We start from the raw sequence: 15,799 nt of genomic DNA on the forward strand, positions 1-15,799 counted from the left end.
TTATACGGAATTAAAACAGCAAATTTAATTAGCTTAGAAAATCTAAAGGAAAAACTATGGTCCCAAAAAACAAAAGAATTTCGTTATTTGATTTAGTCTGTACACTAAAATTAAAAAAGGAAATCATAAAACTCGCAAAAATGTGGAAATCGCAATTAAAAAAAGGAGATTAAAATTTATTGACGCATGATCTGATTAATTCAAAAAGACAAATAAACAAGCTTTCGGAAACCTTTGTTAACTTATAAACCGAACATGAAATAGATGAATGATAATCTTTAAAACCTAACGATAAAAGAGGATTACAGTTTGGAGAGGTGAAATTAAGAAAAACAATTTTTAATTTATTAAAAATTATTTTCAAAGATTCTGGTGGACGAAGGATTTTTAATAAATTAAAAATTATTTTCAAAGATTCTGGTGGACGAAGGAAAAAAAGCACCAGAAGAAAATAACTGGAAGAAGAAAAACGTCAATACTAAAAAAAACAAAGAAAATATGGAAACGAAGAAAAAGAACATTGAAGAAAATGACATTGATATGGTTCCTAGTAAGTCGCTTGGGAAAAAAAGACAAACATGAAGTCATAATTGTAAATGTTTGATTATTGTTTTAAATATTTAATTATATCTACCTTCGCTAAAATTGTAGGCTTATTATATTTTTGAAGCAGATATACAACGTTTCCAAAGAATCGTATAACTCTCAGAACTTCAAACAAAAGGCAGCTGTGGTTTTGTGAATAAAATATAAACAAAAAAAAAAACAGTTTTAATTAAAACAAATGTTAACATGACAAAAATTTAATACAAGTTTCAACATTATTAAATCAAAGTCAGTATTGAGAGAAAAAAAATAATAAAATAACTTATAAGTTAATAATTTTTTTTACTGTTGAAACGTTAAAAAACAAAATATAAACTATAAAAGATGGTGTCGGGGTAAAATAAATCAAAAATGTTAAATTATAAAAATATGGGTATAAAAAATAAATATTATTTTTAATTTATGTATTTAACAATAAACAAAACGCAACGAATATAAATAATTTTTTTACTTTCGGCTATAAAAAATGACAAAATCTTCTTTAAAAAAAATATCAAATTTAATGTAAAACAATTGTGTTCAAAATTAATTAAAGAATTATTCAGGAAAACGAATGAAAAAATAGCTACAAAAATGTAAGGTTTAAAAAGTAAATAAAAATACTTGATTTAGAATAATATAACCAGACTTAATTTTACAGTCAATTACTTCTTCTGGAATTTGCTTACAAATTAAAATAATTTTACTGTTATGGTTAAAAAATATTACAACCATATATATATATATGTATATATATATTTCGTTATTCTTAGGCTAAATTTATAGCTTGAATATAAATATATATATATATATATAATAATAAAAATCTGAAATAATCGACCACACAAATAATGCTCAATCTTTGCACAAACCAAAATGTATTCTGGGGAAAAATTAAGAATATTTTATATTTACATTTTTTGTTTATTTATTTTTATTACTATTATTTTTTTTTTTAATATTTGCATATAATAACAAAGTGATTTAAGCTTTGAGAAATACGTTTCATTCCTCGATACATTTGTGTGAGTGGTTGACTTTCCAAGTACATTAACGATTATCGTTCTATTGGTTTTCGTGGTCGATTTTTCAGGCAAATGATCGATAATCGATACATTGACTTCCATAATCGAATCTGCTGTTCTGTAGTCAGAGGGCATATTAGATTTGATATAATTGTTGATTATATCAACAGGTTACCTCGGCAATCGTTTTAAAAGCTGACTAAAAGAAAGTCTTATTAAGTAATCAAAAATAATTCTAGAATATAGTATTCTTTAAGTTCGTTAAGATATCAATCCACACAAAGTATACACCGTTCATCTTTTCACAAAACTACCACTAAACAAAAATAAATCACACTATATTACAGAAACACAAATTCTCTCAAAATCAGCTGTTGGATCTCTCTCTCTCTCTCTCTTTTCTGTTTATGCTCCAGAACCACCGTAATGTATTACTTCAGAGAATGAATGAGGATGATACATATGAATGTAAATGAAGTGTAATCTTACACGGTTTTAGGTTGACCATTCCTGAGATGAGTGGTTAATTAAACCCCAACCACCAAAGAACACCGGTATCCACAATCTACTATCTGGTTCCTTAAACTATTTCAATATTCTCAAAAATTTTAATATTTTATAATTAACCGTGATAAAAGAAATAAATTTTCTAAAATATCCTTTAAAAAAACTACTTCTGTTAAGCATTTGTTACATTGGTAGTAAATTATTTTCACTCCACAACGTAGATATTAATGAAAAAGAGAGTATTAAAATTCTGAGTTATGTAATAAAGAGAAATATCTATTTTCAATTACATTTCTTCCAATAAATAACTTATTTTTAACATCCGGAATCACCGTAGATATTGCTTAAGAGAATGAGATGACATGACATTTTTTAGCGTGTGAAAATGCTATGCCTGACCGGGATTCGAAACTGCACCACCTAAAAGGACGAGTTAAACAAACAGCTAAAATATTAAGAATATTTTTGATGGTTTTTCTTTCCTTCTTTTTTCTTTTTGTCCATCATTTACTAAAATATTTCAGTGTTTTGTTATTACAAGTGGTTGTTACAGAACAGAAGAAAATTAAATATTAATTTTATAATTGTAACTGTTTAATCCAACGCAGATAGTTTCATTAAAAATAAAACTTTAATATAATTTTAAAAAAGTTTTTTTTTAATTGTTCAAGTAACCATATTTAATGAAAATTCAATCTGTCATTAAAAATACTATCCTCCATCAAGGATAGTTTTCTCAATTTTCCTAAATTACACCTTTACATAGTGGAAGATACTTTTGTTTTCATAGTACATCCTTATATAAATAAATATTAACAGTTGTACTTATATAACTTAAAATAAATATAAATGTTTTTTGTAAGTAAATCTTAACATAATTTAGATTTACTTCCAAAAATCATTTGAAATTTATATTATTCATTAGAATGTAAGTTAAGAAATATGTTTAGATTGATTTATGTAAACTTCATGGATGCTACATGGTTTTATATATGTGTATCTGCCGTAGAATTTATTATTTATTTAATTTCATATAGAAAATTGATGTACATGTTATTTATCACGGTTATAACAGATATACGTGTTAGTGCGATTTAGGTCTGTATTATCAAATACCAATAATTAAATTTTATAAAATTATTGTAAAATACAAATAAATTTCTTGGTTTCTTTTAATTATAGCAAAGGTTTATAAATTATTATTTTTCTGTTATTTACATAATTAAAATTAAAAAAAAAAAAATTATTATTTCTTAATTACTTATTCAAAGTAAAAGAAATAAATATTGATGGTAACTATTCAAATAACTTTAACAACTTACAACTTATTAACACTAAATTATACGGACCCGTACTTTTTACTTTAAACTGATGTATTTACTTAAGTAACAACATATTTAAAATATATATATATATATATATATATATATATACAAATAAAACATAGATTTTATCAAAATTTAACATCTATTATTATATTATAAGTGACCTAAAACACCCAGAGAACTTGTTATTTTAAACAACTTCAGTTTTTAATTATTATAAATTAATGCGGAAATCGATAGACCTAGCTTTTTCTACTTATAAACAGGTTTATTTATTTTTTTTTTTAATTTACTTGTTTCTTAATTTATATATATAATATCTAATTAGACTAAGCAACTTTTTGCTTGTTATTAAAATTAATTATTTTTTTACTAATTAATTAAATTAAATTTAAAAAGAAAAACCAGATTGAAAATTATTTTAATTTCTAGCCAATTTTTCTTCGATAAGAAATATTTAAATTTGTATTAAATGATTTAAATGTATAATTGTCGTCTGATTAAAACAATCAAGTTTTGATTTCGGAGAAGTTTAGGAATATTTAAAGAAAAATTGAACGATTTTTTAAAATTATTTTTCTGTACATTAGTTTTATTTTTCGGGTAGACTTAAAAAATATTTCCCACTATTATAAAAAACGTGGTGACAAGAAAAAAGACGAGAAAACTTCTTTTTCATAAAAAAGAAGAAAAATACGAGTAACAGTCTAATAAACTGAGCATTGCATCAAATAATAAGTATTTCTAATTAATTATTTTATTTAATATTCGCACAAAAATTATTTAAATAATAGTGACACGTAACTATAATAAATCTACAATTCATAATTATAATATACAATAATTATAATTATTGTACATTATAATTACAATATAATAAATCTAGTACTGTGCAATAAGTATTTCTTTTTTTTACTGCTAGACTTTATTTACAATTAGTTCCACTTACACAGAAACCATAAGTAAATTTGATCACAGAACTATAACATCAGCGGAAATATCTATTGGAACTCCCTCAAAAAAGTACATATAAATAAAAGTATGCATTACATGATTGAAAAGCAGCATACAATGAGAAATACAACAATAGGTCACTGAGTTATATAACAGAAGAGAATAAAAAAAATTAAAACAAATGAAATAACAAAACATAACATAATCAATAATCTTCAATAAAACGGTGCAATGAATACAATAACATATGGGGAGAATTCCCACCTTAGTCATCACGCAGTATTTTCTAGATCCAACACATGGAGTCGTGTCAGTCGTCTATCTTCGCTATTGTCTAGGAAGTTCACAGCCAGATGGTTTCCATTAGCATTTAGCCTAAATATGTATTCGAACTGAGTAGTTCAATTTGTTCGCAACGTACGGTATCCCCAGACATTCATAGATCTCGTTATTCCTCACAAACAACGGCGCTCCTGAGAAATTTATTCTGGAACCGCTGTTGTTGCTGTATGTTGTACTCGAAAGTTCTGTACCGTGGCTTCAAAAATACTTTATACATCGATAGTTTGTTAGGCATTGACAACAGAGAATTCCTGCCTAGTAACCGATACATCCGCTTAAACTAAATGTTGCTTTCTTTTTTTGTTAAAAAAACACGTGGATACCGGTGTTCTTTGGTGGTTGGGTTTCAATTAACCACACTTCTCAGGAATGGTCAGCCAAAGTCTGGTCAAGACTACAAGTTTACCGGTACATTCACGCAGATATTGATGAGTGGCTAATGACTGATTGTTGAAACGTCTATAAATAAAAATATTATTTTTAAAGTTCACAATAAATAGGTTCAAAACGTTAAATTTATATAAATTAATCAATTTTCAGATGGCAATTTCTGGATTAAAAAATAGTTATGAAGAAAAAATCCAGCAATACAACTGTCTACTTCTTTTTTTTCTTTTTTTTTTGAAAGTAAAAGCTCTTCATGAAATCTTAATATACATCGTCAATTTAATCGTCTTATAAAATTATCAAGGAGTTTTATGAGCGATAAAAGTTTTACTAATGGGACCGCTGATCCATTAATTTCTCTTAAAAATTATCATCTTAAATTTTAAGATAAAGTCAACGACGTATGTTATCTCTAATTTTTATGGAATTTATATAATTGAGATGTACAAATGATTTATATTTGAGTAATCGTATTGTTTTTTTTTTTGTGTTTTTAATGTATTTGTGGTAAAAGAACATATTTTTTACTCCCGTAAATGTAGATAAGTTGCAAATTTTTTTATATGTAATTAATTGTAGATTATAACAAATTTAAATCGTACAAATACAAGTCAATATAATTTGATTCGTTTTTTCCGATTTAAATAACGACTTTTTGTTCAAATAACCTGTTTATTGAAGATTAAAATTTAGAATTTATAATCGATTATTTAAAAAAAATATATATTGGTACAAGCAAGGAAACCTTATTCCAAAAAAATCTAAACAGTAAATAATTAAATTTTAATTGTGTAGAGTACAACTCTTTAATGGCCAAGAAATATAAATAAAAGGAAATCTTAGAAAGAAAGAAAACGTTATTAATTAAAATTACAAAAATACTTTATAATCGAGAAACTGAAAAATCAAATTTGATAAATATAAAATTTTCAAAACTCAAACCATAATAACGCTTTCGGTATCATTTGTGATAATCTTCAATATACGTAAATATTAAATTTACGTTTTGATATTTTAAATTATTTTCGCAAAAAAAAAAAAAAAAAATAGCCTACGGTTTCTAATTGTATGTGTCTTATATTACCTCGGCAATTTTTGAGGTATAAGATGAAAATTCAGTAAAACAAAATGACTGAAATACATAAAGAAATAATTGAATATGTAAAGGTTTTAAAAATGCATTAATATTAAAATATTAGACCAGAAATATAAATAAATAATTAATCGAAAATAATCCGGTCATGTAACCGTGTAAATTTAATTTTCCATAAATGTAACGGTTGTAAGCGACTGACTAGACACGAACTAAATTTAGTTCCAAAAATGGCTTAGCCATTTCCAATAATAAAAAATTCAATGCCAGATTTATAAGAGTGAGGAGTAAAGAAATAATTTCTAATTGCCTTTTCCACTGAACCTAATATAATGTTATATATCAGCATACAAGTCCACTGAAAATTTGTTGATACTCAGCCCCAAAAATGGTATCTTTATTTTGATCATCAAACTATAATGAATAATGTTATTTTCAGGGAAAAATAACTTTGGCTAACATCATTTGTACTTCACATTCTTTAGATGTTTTACACTTAAAAGAAAGAATGTTAACATACAAGCAAAAATTTAGTATAGTATAAATTTAGTATCTCTTTTAGACATGGTAGTTATTTTTTAATTGTTTTTATTCACAAAACCATTGTTTTTAAAATAAATATAAATATATATTTATTCTTTATTTAATTTATCTTTAAATTTAATTTATCTTCAGAAATTAAATTTTTTAAGGGTATAATTTTTAAACTGTTATCAGAATATAGTTATGTAGTTATTTTCAGAAAATATGTAGTTTTTAAAAATTAATTCTACAATAATTTCTTTTTCGAACCATTCTAATGACCTATTATACTTTATAAATTTGGATTAAATTTATGTTACGTTATTTTTAATTATTTTCGGAAAAAAGATAGCATACGGTTTCTAATACTATGTGTCATAACTGTCTTAAATTTAAGATGATGTAAAACTGGAATGGATTTTTAAACTTCAATAGTAATAAATTGATATTAATGGGGTCGTAATTTATCGCAACCAGCGTAGCTTAATTTATCGGTTGCTATAAACTGTAAATTACGGTCGAAAAAATTTAACAGAATCTATAGTCGAATCTAGTAAAAGTTTTTTTTAGCATTTGAGTTCGGTATAAGATCTACTTAAGCTAAAAAATAGTTCAAAAGTGGTGTTTAATTTTTATAAAATTTGTTTCAATGTTTTTGAAATAGATTTCAATGTTTTATCCAACCAGTTTTCAGCAATTTAATATTACGCCAATTTAATATATATATATATATATATATTTACATATAAATTCTATAGTCATGAAATACCTAATAATTGTATTTATAAGCTTTATACGTTACATAATGTTAACCTCTATTTATGAAAATAAAATTAATTAATATGATTATTAATGAAACTAATAATTAATAAATTATTGAAAGTCAAAAAGATTTTAATTTAATAAAATATTTGTTCATTAATTTCTAGTAAAATTTAGTTTATTACTTTATCTGATCTTCGAATTGACGAGTTCTAAAGCAAGCTCTTGTAAAAGCAGTTGCTTTTATATGGATTTGAATGCTAGACTGTGGATACGGTGTTCTTTTGGAAGTTGAATTTCAATTAGCCACACATTTCAGAATTGGTCGACCAGAGCCTATTCCAGACTACATGTTTACCGGTACATTTACACTTGCAGCTACATCAGATGTGATAAGCCGGTAGCAGTAATTGCAATCGTCTATATAAGCAATTCAGACCGCGGCAGTAGAAGAAAACTGGTTGGAAAAAACATTAAAACAAGATTTATAATTAAATAACATTTTAGGCCTATCTCTTTTTAGCTTAAGTAACCCGACTGAAATGCGAAAATAAACTTACAAAAAATTCGATTATAGATTCAGTAAAGTTTTATCGATCATAAATTAAACAATAAATTTACAATTTATACCAACCGATAAGTTAAGCTACACAGAATGCGATAAATTACGTACCCATTAATATAAAATTACAATTTCAATTTTATGTAGATTTACGTAAATATTTATATAATGTTTACGGTTAAAATTTATTACGTGGAATAAACTACAGAAATCTTTTGAGAAAGTTTTAATAAACTTTCATTTTAAAAAAATAGAATTTGAATTCAACTGCTAGTTTTCTAAAAATGATATGTTATGTTGAATTACTATTATGTTATAACAAAAAATGTATTTTTTTGTTTTTTCAACAAAAAAATATTTATTAAAATTTGGTCAATTATTAGTAAATTAACTAATAAATAGCAGTTATAGAAACCCAACAGCTTTAATTCTTTTCCATAGACTAAATTTTCTTATCCAATATTGAAAACGAACAAATTTAATTTTTTTTTTAAATATGAATTTTAAGCTGTAACTTAAAAAATTAAAAATATTGGACGATATGTAGTAAATATTAAAGAATATTAAATACTTTAAGTGAATATAATGTTTTACATTTTATTCGTGAAAACTGTTTTCAAACCATTATCATTTCTTTTTAAATCGTAACCTGCATCGAAAACTTTTAATTAGGATCAAATAATTAGCAGTATTATAAGTAATGATGAAGGCGAAATATATTAATTGTTTAATTTTTTTTTAAATCGATATCTTAATTCCAGTTTTTTTTTACAGTACTATCTTCTTTCAAGTGGAAAATTTTTTATAGCCTTGCCTGAATTTTTTTTTAATATTAAATTTATTTATTGAAAATGCATTTTTGTTTTAAATTAATCTTTCCTTAATAATTATATTCGTTTATTTATAAATATATTTTTTACTTTAATGAAGAATATGAAATTGGATTTTTTGTTTTACCTTTATATTATCGGTTTTTGAACCTTTTAAAGATTTTTCCGTTATTTTTTTTTTTTTTTTATTTATACACTGTTCCTCCAATAATACTTTAATATTATTATTTGTTAATTTTTTTTTTCTAATTATTTTGAATATTTTCGTTAAAATTTCTCAATGTTAAAAATTATAATTATATGGTTTTCCTTTTCTTTTTTTTTTGGATCGAAGCAGTTTATCTTAACCTTTATGATTAGTTTTCCATTAAAAATCAAGAAATTCCATTTTTTTTAAAGTTAAATTCATAAATATTGAGAACGCATAAAAATAAAATAATTTTTCTAAAAAAAAATTGTGAACAAATTTTTTTACGAATATAAAGGGCATTTCCATAATATAGTACAATGATTTGATAAAGTTTAAAACTTTAGATAATTTTATTCTTTCTATAACAACATAATATTGAGAAAAAAGTAGTTTGATGTGTGATATTTTCAAATGAATTATATGTATGTATAAAGATTTTCATGAGCTCTTTTATAATGATAGCAATCAACCTAGGGACTATACGTCTTAAGCTGATGATTATTAAGTTTAAAAACATGTTCAGTAATAATGCATTATGCATTATTTAACTACTAATCATTATTAGACATTAAAAATATTCAGAAAGATAAATATTAATAATTTTGCACCATTATATTATTATTGTATTAATATACATATACATATATATAAATGTGTGTATTCAAAAGGCAACATTAACACTTTAAAAGCATTTACTATTAAAAAGACTCTCACGTCTTAACACAATATCTTAATCCTTTAATCCAGTCTACACTTAACAATATTTTTTCCTCTCATATATTTTAAGTTAAAAATAAAAAGAATAAAAAAAAAATATATATATATAAAGTCATTAAATTCAATCATTAATTGCAATTAAGTCGACATTATTAATAATTATTAATAAAATATAATACAAAAGAAAAAATATTTTGTTTTTAAAATTTTTTAAATCAATATTTTTAATCAATACATGAATTTTTTAGATTTTAAAAACTTAATGTTTAAAAAATATATATATAGGTAACCTCGAATCATAAACATAATGAACCCGGTATTATTTTTTCTTAAGGTAAAATTAATTACAATTCATAAACCGATGCGCCTGATATAAAATTAATAAGGTACATAGAGTTAACTATTATTGAAAAACATAATCCAGTACAATATGATCAACAGTAATAACCGAAAGAATTTTTTGCGATGTTTGCTCGCATATAAATTTACTGGATTTAAATGAAATGTAATTTTTTTTAACCTCCGGCACCACCGTTAGGTATTGCTTCAGAGGATACGATGAATGACAAGTAGCGTGTGAAAACATCATGCCTGACCGGGATTCGAACCGGGATCTACGGATGAAAGGCCGAGACGCTACCACTCGCGCCACAGAGGCGGCTTTTAATAACTTAAATTATGAAAAAGTTTCTTTCTTTTTCATATTAAAATGTTGTAACCAGAGTTCCCTTTAAATTTGTTTTCCCGAGCTGCGAGCACAAAAATTAACTGTGGCCAAAAAAGTTACTCAAAAATCAATTTTTGCAAAATATTTTATTGTTATTATATACATAAGTATCAATTATACAATATATTCATATATGTATAATGTTCAAACGAAAACAATTACGTAACTTGTTTTATTTTAGATTAAACCTTTTCTTAAAACTTTTTGTCTTCTGCCTTTTACAGAAATCCATTCTTTGTAAACTACACTTGGATTTACTTGTTGACCAGTGGCTAAATGTAATTTAATTCTCATAAGATCGCCCAAGTTTTTTTTTTCGAGTCTGTTTCGGTATCATGTTTTTATGGAATTCATAATAGAAAATCCACGATCGCAATCTGTGCTGGATGCTTGAAAATTTCCCATAATGTATAGAAAAGAAAGGTTAAAAACTTCAGGATTAGATTGGACAAAGGTTAAAACCGCTAAAAGTCTTGAACATCCTACTTTAGTTTTCTCTAGAATTGTAAATTTCAATTCTGAATATTTGTACCATATTTGATCTATATCAATTTGTTTGCTCTAATTTATGGATTTTTTTTGGAAAGCTGTATTATATTCTGCTTTCCGAAATCAAATTTTTTTCCTGAATTTATAATAATTTCATTATTAAATGCTTGCCAATATTTTAATTCTTCATCTGGAAACGTGTCATTGAGTATACCTTGCACATTTACAATAGCTGATTGTTTGAACTTTCAAATATTATTATTCCATAGTTTGCTCTTTTTAAGAGGAAGGATATCACTAAAAAGCGGTGTCATAATAATAAAGAAAAAGTTGCAACAAAAATTCAATGTATCAGTTATTTTAATAATCACTGCTCCAGTGGCATTTAAACCACTATCTAGAGACTCATAGTGAATTAGACGTGTTATAGTTTCATGTTAAAAGAATTTTTTCCTATATTAAGTTTATCTTAAACTGTATGTCAAATAAAATATTTAATAAATATAAATTTTATGAAATATTTGAAATATTTTATCATCTTTGTTACAGATTGATTGTGAAATATTTTTTTAGTTATCAGGTTGCTACTAGAAGACGCACAAATTTTACTTTGAAAAGTTTACGCTAGAATCCATACATTAACAATGATCCAGATTTGGTGTATATAGAAAACAATATTATATTATATTGTTGGTTAAGCTTATTGTCTAATAATTTTCGTCTAAGATTACATATCTTTCTAGTCAATCTTCACCAAAGTAGAATCTAAAACAACATAAGTTTTATAAGAAGACTGATACGAGGAAATACAAGAAGGCATTTTTGAAAAAGAAATTTAAATGTAGTTTAAAACATTTTATTACTACGAATTTTGATACGACACTTTTTAAATCACGTTTCTAATATAGATAAATATTTATTATATATGTTGAAACATAAGAAATATGATGTTATCTGAAACGCAAACAGAACTTTGGGAAGATAAAAAAATAATTGCATCGTCTAGAAATATGGTTAAAAGTTTTTCAGAGTATATCAGAGATAACAAAAAAAAGCATACAATTAGGAGAAAGCTGCGCTTTCGATACGATACGATAGGTTAGAAGCAGAATATTAAAGTTAACAAATATTTTGTTCTTTGCTAAGATTATAAATTCGAAAAAATCATTAATTTTAAGAGTAGATTTTTTAAATCCTTTTAGAATTATTAATTGCATATGAAATTATATATTTATTTTATTTTATTTTATCTTTCTACCTATATATAGATTATTTTTAAAACCGAATCAAAATTATATTTTTAAAAATGTAAAAAAACTAAAATCTATCAAAAAATTAAATTAAATATTATAATTTTAAAAAAAAGCAGGAAATTACTAAAAATTTCCTATGCATTTATTATGTTTTAGGCCTGTTCTCTATTTTGGATTGATTATTTACTAAAATATATAAAATAAGAATTGTTTTACATCTTTTTTATGAAATCTTAATTTATTAAGCAATATATTTTTTTCATAAACGGCAAGATATTCGCTTGTTTTGCTCTATAAAAAATATAACATAAAAAACGGACCCAAATTTAAAAGAAAACAGTTAACACAGATGATTTTAAAAAAAGCTGTCAAAGAGATTTTAAGTAAGAGTAAATTATGTAATAAAACCAAAAATTATTGAATAATTAAAAAAAAACAAAAAACAATGTATTTTCTGTCAAAAATATGAAGGATCTTGTTATAATTTTAAGTTACGCAATACTTAGGTTAATGTTTTTTTTCAGCAATAATAACATTCATCGTTAACACGGGTTTTTTTCTTTGTTATCTTCTTTTTTATTTACAACGGATTGCTCAATAAAAGTTTTAAAAAATGCCGCAATAATAGAATATTAGTTAAATTTTATTTACTTTAATTCCTATACTCTAAAATATTTTATTAAAATTCAACCCCAGCAAGACTATCATAAAAAAAATTATTTCCGATATACAGATAGAAGAACGCCTCTAAAATTTTTAAAAGCCCGTAAAATTAATTTAAAAAATTCTATTCTCACTAATATTTATAGCTTGAAATTTTTCTCTAAAATGTATACTCAGCTAGAAAATTATAAAAAAAATTTGCAAAAAGAAGGTTAAAACCATGTACCCGGTTTGAAATGAAAAAGAAAATATACAAAGAAAGTTGTTTGTTCTTAAATGAGTAATATAATATAATTCAACATTTTTAGCAGAAATACATCCTCTGTATGTATAAATTAATACGAAAATTTTACGAAAATTTTCCTTCAAATGTATCCCGATTTAAGTAATATCAAAAATTTATTTTTCATTAACAGGAAGGAGGCAACCCATTGGTAAATACTTAAGTAAATTAGAGCTTAATTTTCAGTTGTATTAATTCTTGTCTACTTAAAAAAAATCTAATCTGCAAGTTTCATTAAAACAATATTAAAAAAATATATTATCCCGTAGAAATAAGTAAATAAATAAAAAATAATTGGTTAACAAGATATGGAGAACAAATTGAAATAACAGGTTTATAAATTAGTACAGAAAATTAAAATTATGAAAATAACACATATTTTTAGCGATAGACCAACATACGCGAAAAACTTTAGTTATTTATATAACGTAAAAATAGCGTTCGTACGAAAAATTATCACAGTCACGCATCTAAAAATTTTCTGAAACAATTCATTCTGTGACATCTACAGAAATTTGCGTAAGCTATGATGTTCGATTAGTAATGTAGTTTTCTTGATAATTTTAGCTTAAAATATCTGTAAGTAATTTAAATAAAGCTCTTTCAAATAGAATTTGAGAAGAATTTATTTATTAAAATTACGTATTTTATTCATTTAAATATTTTTTTACTTTATATAATGCACTGAATTTCAACAAAAGTTTTTCTTTATCAACCTACGAAAATTAAAATATAATAAAATTGGCGTATTATATTTCTAATATCTCAATAAAAGTTTACTCAGTTTTGATAAACGAACACCATCATAAAATTCACTATTTTCTAAATTCTATTATATATGTAAATATCTGTCAAAGAAGGTGATAGATATAGTCAGCAGCTTACAAATATTACTAAAATATGAGACATAAAAACTGAAATATATTAAATATTCTATTTAAATTGCAATACTAACCCTAATTACAATTAGGGTAATAAATATCGTATTACATACGATATATATCTTATAGAAATTTATACCTAAAATCGTTCTAACGGTTCAGTAAGTACAACAGTAAAGAATAATTCAGATCAGTTTTCAAACTTTAACTAAATATTGTTACAAATCGTCAAATAGAAATTTTGATTTATATGTAAAAATTAAGATAAAGTAGATAATCTTAATAGTTAAAAATTTTTATTTTATTATCTTTTATTCACGAACCTAAACAAAAAAATAAATAATAAAAACAACCCTAAGAAAAAAACAATACATACAATCACCACCAAAAAAAATATTAATCTTAATCGTAAAATCGTAATTTTAATAAATAAATTCTTCTCAAATACTGTTTAAAAGATAAATGAATAAGTACATTTATATGTACATTTTCGACTTATAAATGACAATTTAAAAGTCGAAAATGTAAAAGTAAAACATAACATATAAAATAATTAACCTAAAAATTACATAAATATTTTTTCTACTCGAAAATTAAGTAATTTTTCTTACTTTACACTCTTCGTAATTTAGGATTACATAACATAGCAATTTTAAAGAAACCTAAATTACGATTTATCTAATTATTTACGTAATCGATAGCAGCTGATAAAAAAATATAAATGTTCTTGTCGATTTATATATCAATATTTTCTCAATTAAACAACTATATATATATATATATATATATATATATATATATATATATATATATAAAACTATAAAATATATTTCCTAAGGAATCATATTTAAAAAATATAAAATTTAAACTTTAATATCGATTATGGAAAATATAAAGTTAAATAACCAATTAAATAAAATTAAATAACCGTAGTTAATCTTTTAATTTTCTCAAATATTTAAAAAATAATATCCATGTTAACAAAAATTAGAGTAAAATAAGATACAGTAAATTTTAAAATAATGTTAATAAAAAAATTCGACTTTAAAAAGCGATAAAATAAACTTCCCATAAGTTTTTAAAAAATATTTTGACTATTAAATTCGGAACACAGAGAAAACCACGAACAACTTACTGACCAGTTTACTTCCAACTTCAAAAAGTTGAAATTTAAAAAAGAATTTAAAACCAATATATCTTACTTTTTATTGTGTATTTTAAATCTATTAAATTTTAAATACCAGTAAATCTATAAAATGACTGTCTGCATGAAAAATTTCATCTAGAAAAACTCTATTTCTTAATAAAAGTATGAAGAGAAATTCTAAGAAAAGAGACAAAGTTAATGTTACCAAGTGTGAGAAAACAGTAACATGTAATAATATTTTAATATTATTAATTTATACAAATAAATTCATGTAAAATAAAAAGCCAAAAAGGATTTATTTTTAAATTTACACTACAATAATATATTTTTCAAAACAATTTTTTAGGGAATTACAAGTTAGAATAATACTTTAAATATCAGTATAACAGCAAGCTATATACTAGTATCATTAAATTAAAACAAATGCAATGAAAAGTAAATTTTAAAGACAAATCTTCAAATTATGTATTTAAATTGTATAATCTTTCGTTAAAAGAGCTAACTTTATCTGAGAAAACTTACAGAAATCCCACAGAACTTATTAAAAAAAAAAAA

The sequence above is a fragment of the Lycorma delicatula genome, chromosome 1 (genome assembly GCF_047948215.1).
Source record: "Lycorma delicatula isolate Av1 chromosome 1, ASM4794821v1, whole genome shotgun sequence".
Classification (NCBI taxonomy): Eukaryota; Metazoa; Arthropoda; class Insecta; order Hemiptera; family Fulgoridae; genus Lycorma; species Lycorma delicatula.